Source organism: Lipotes vexillifer, unplaced genomic scaffold (genome assembly GCF_000442215.2).
Source record: "Lipotes vexillifer unplaced genomic scaffold, Lipotes_vexillifer_v1.1 scaffold278, whole genome shotgun sequence".
In the NCBI taxonomy this organism is placed as follows: domain Eukaryota; kingdom Metazoa; phylum Chordata; class Mammalia; order Artiodactyla; family Lipotidae; genus Lipotes; species Lipotes vexillifer.
In genome coordinates, this window is record NW_006769677.1 from 4,638,652 (window position 1) to 4,642,474 (window position 3,823).

A 3,823-nucleotide genomic window follows, 5' to 3' on the forward strand; every position below is an offset into this window, starting at 1 on the left:
GTGGTACGCGGGCCTCTCACTGTTGTGGCCTCTCCCATTGCGGAGCACAGGCTCCGGACGCGCAGGCTCAGCGGCCATGGCTCACGGGCCCAGTCGCTCCGCGGCATGTGGGATCTTCCCGGACCGGGGCACGAACCCGTGTCCCCTGCATCGGCAGGCGGACTCTCAACCACTGCGCCACCAGGGAAGCCCTCTTTCGGCTTCTTTAGTGCTGAGTATATCAAGCTTGGCAGAGGGCAGGTGGTAGTGACTTCATTGCTGGTTGACATGGGTGGTGCCACCCTCATAACTCCCATCCTCATTTACATTTCATGAATAGTATAGCTCTTACACATGCTTTTCCAAGGCTGCTTCTGCCTATTTTTATGTGATCTTCATAAAAAATCTTCAAGGTGGTAGGGCAGGTATTATTCGCCCTGTATTTCTGATGAGAAAACTAGGACATAGACTAAATTGCTTGGCCAATCACACTCAGTTAATTAATTAGGCACAGATTTTGTGACCCCTTGCTCTAGTTTTATTTCTACGGCACCATATTGCTGCCTCAAAAAACTGATTCGTTAGAGAAAAAAAAAAAAAAAAATTAAGTGCCTAGCAGGGAAACAGAGCTTATGGGTTCACCCTGTTTGTTCCCAAAGGGTAAAGGGCCCTATGAAGTCAAGTCTTCATCCTTCACAGGGGGACCTTATTGGTTTCCTGGGGACCACATCATCTTTTGGCCTTTTATGCTCAGCAGAGGCAGTGGATCTCTTGCAAAACTGCCATGTGGTTCATTTGTTGGCAGGAACACTCAGGGGAAGTTTTTGGTAAGAGTGGTAATGCTCCACACAGAGCAGTAAAAGGCATCTCGCATTGTGCAAGACTGCAGCCAGCTGGGGTCAGGACTCACAGAGGATCCTGTCTGGCTCCGGGGACCCTGAGAGGGCTTTGGCGACCTTCATTCCAGGCTCGTCCATGTGACTCGGCCGCCCTCTGTGTCTGCTTCTTTCTATCCTGCCATTGACTTCCTCATGGTTTCTCTCCCTAATCACTACCTCTTGCCTTTGGCCACTCACGACCTGTTTGGCCTCTAAATCGCCAGGAGAAAGGGACATTCAAGAGAGCAGGAGTGAAAACAGCAATAGGTGAAAAATGAAATCCTCATTGTAATACCCAGCCGAGTGAGGCTGCTTCACAAATTGCTGTCGTTGCCATGAAAGAGGCCCAGTGGCCCAGCCTTAGGTCCTGGGTCACTGGCCAGGCAGAGTCACCACTGCCAGTCAGCTGCAGTGGTGGAAGGCATGGCAAGAGCACAGGGGCAGATGGTCTAACACCCGGGACCCTGGGCCCAGCCCTTTGTCAGGGGGCAGTTTCTGTAAAAGGGTGGAGGGTCCGAGCCACGAGGCTTGTCTACCACACGCCCTTTCCTGGGTGATCTCCCATCAACAGTGGACTTTCTTGGGCAGCTGCACCTTTGCCAGACTCTTGAATGAGCTTTGAGGATGGGTTTTGCTTCCCAGGACCATTGACCTGGGTTACAGCTGAGTGTGATACGACCTTCCCCACTCTGGGGCCTTGCTTCCCGCTCCTTTACATCTTTTGCATCAAGCTGTATGTGGGCCTGGCACACAGGAGATGCCACATGTTCTGGAATTTTACGGGTGATCTCGCTGTGATCTTAACTTCATTTGTTTGAAGGGAGATGAATCAAATGGAAGATTTGAAAGACTTACTAACTTTCCTTTTAAACCACTCCAAACTTTTCCAGCTCCTGGTAGCTCTTTCTGGTCTCTAAAGTTCTTGTGCTCAGCTTTGGAGGATGGGCCGGTATGTGGTTGAGTATAAAGATCATGGAGAAGAGACTCTTCCCTTCCAGTGTCGGCTACAGACAAACTGTGAACCCAGGTGAACAGGAAATCTAATAGGGTTTGGCCACTGGGTGGAATTAGACTATTTTTAGATGAACTATTTTAGTATTATCCCCACCTGCTTTGCATTCATATTTTTAATACTTCCCTGAAACTTCCATTTGTCAATATTCTGTCTCACTTAATTCCAAACTGCTGTTAAAGGTGCGATATGAGCACCTGCCCTCTGAGTTATTGTGGGGCCGACTGCTGATTCATAGACCAGCTCTCTTGCTGTTGATGTACCTTTGAGTGCAGTTGTATCTTGCTAATCAACTTGGCTAAATTCCTGTGTTATATAGCTACACTTGGTACTAAGTCCAGAAGTAGAATTAAGGTGGGGATATTGGAGCTTAATAAACACATTTTGAATGAGGAAATAAATGACTAAGGGAATGGGGAGGTAGCTTTAGTTTAGGTCCTCTGTGGTGCTTTGTCTCCCCTCTCTGGACTCTTCTGCCCTCCACCCGTGGACGCCACCACGTCCGCACGGTGCCCCCCGGCTACCGCCAGCCTCTCCCCTTTGGCACACCATCCAGGCCTGCCCTCCAGGCTCCTATTTTCTGGGAGATAGGATGGTTTACCCAAAAGGAAGGAATCCTCCAAAGGTAGACTTCCAGACAACGACAAACTGGTCCGAGGACAATTCGGTGGGGGTGGGGGGCAAGGAAACTTTTCTGGGATTCCAGCTCGTAAGGCTGCTCCTGGATATCTGAAACCCAAACCCAGGGAGTGGAATCACTGATACTTGTTCTTCCCCAACCCTTTATCCAGATGAGCTAAGCAAAGGGAAAAATACACGTGCAGACAGGGAAATCTGAGACCCGGAGAGCTGTCCCGCGTGGAGAGGGAGTAGAAGCAGGTGCCAAGTTGTTGGGTTCCGATTTAGACTACAGGGCATGCCTGCAAAGCTGAAAAACATGTGTTCTAAGACTTGCATGCCCACCTGAGGGTTGTCCTGTAATGGGGGCAGATGACTCGTTTCAGTGATTCTACCATAATTTTTTTTAACTTTTTTAAACGAAGAACAACCTGCAGTTGAGAATTGCTTTCAAGTCAGTCTGGAAGACACACAAGAAAGGTATTCTCTTATATTTTCATTTAAAAAAAAAATAAAAAGGGGGATTTCTTAGCAGGATGATGAACCTTAGTTATTATTCTTTGTAACAAATAACTTTTTAAAAACAGCTTTATCGAGATATAGTTGACATACAGTAAACTGCTCATATGTAAGTGTACTTTTTTTTTTTTTTTCTGTACGCGGGCCTCTCACTGCTGTGGCCTCTCCCGCTGCGGAGCACAGGCTCCGGACGCGCAGGCTCAGCGGCCATGGCTCACGGGCCCAGCCGCTCCACGGCATGCGGGGTCCTCCCGGACCGGGGCATGAACCCGTGTCCCCTGCATCGGCAGGCGGACTCTCAACCACTGCGCCACAGGGAAGCCCTAAGTGTACATTTTGATGGGTTTTGAAATGTGTATACATTCATGAAACCATTACTACAATTAAGACAATAAACACACCCATCACCCCCAAAAGTTTCCTTGTGCCTCTTGTATTCCATTCCTCCCATCCTATGTCCCCACCTACTCTGTTCCAGGCAACCACTGATCTGCTTATAGCAAATGACATTTCTTCTTTTCTAAATATCAGATTTTTCCTAAAAAGATGAAGATTTTCTAGTTCTGGGGATATGGTCATGAAGGGAGGTCCTTCAAAGAAGTCCAAAGTAGTTCTTAGCAGTGGCAGCACTGTAGGAATGAATGTCTGGCTTCTCAGGAAGGGATAATATTCATTTAGCCTCCAAGGAAGGGATCATAGTCAAAAAACCGGTATGGCTTTTGAAGAATTAACCACACTATTTTATATTTTATTGTGTACTTTATGATATTCTGTATTGGAATCTACTAACCCAAATAAATTGGCCAGTTCTATAACT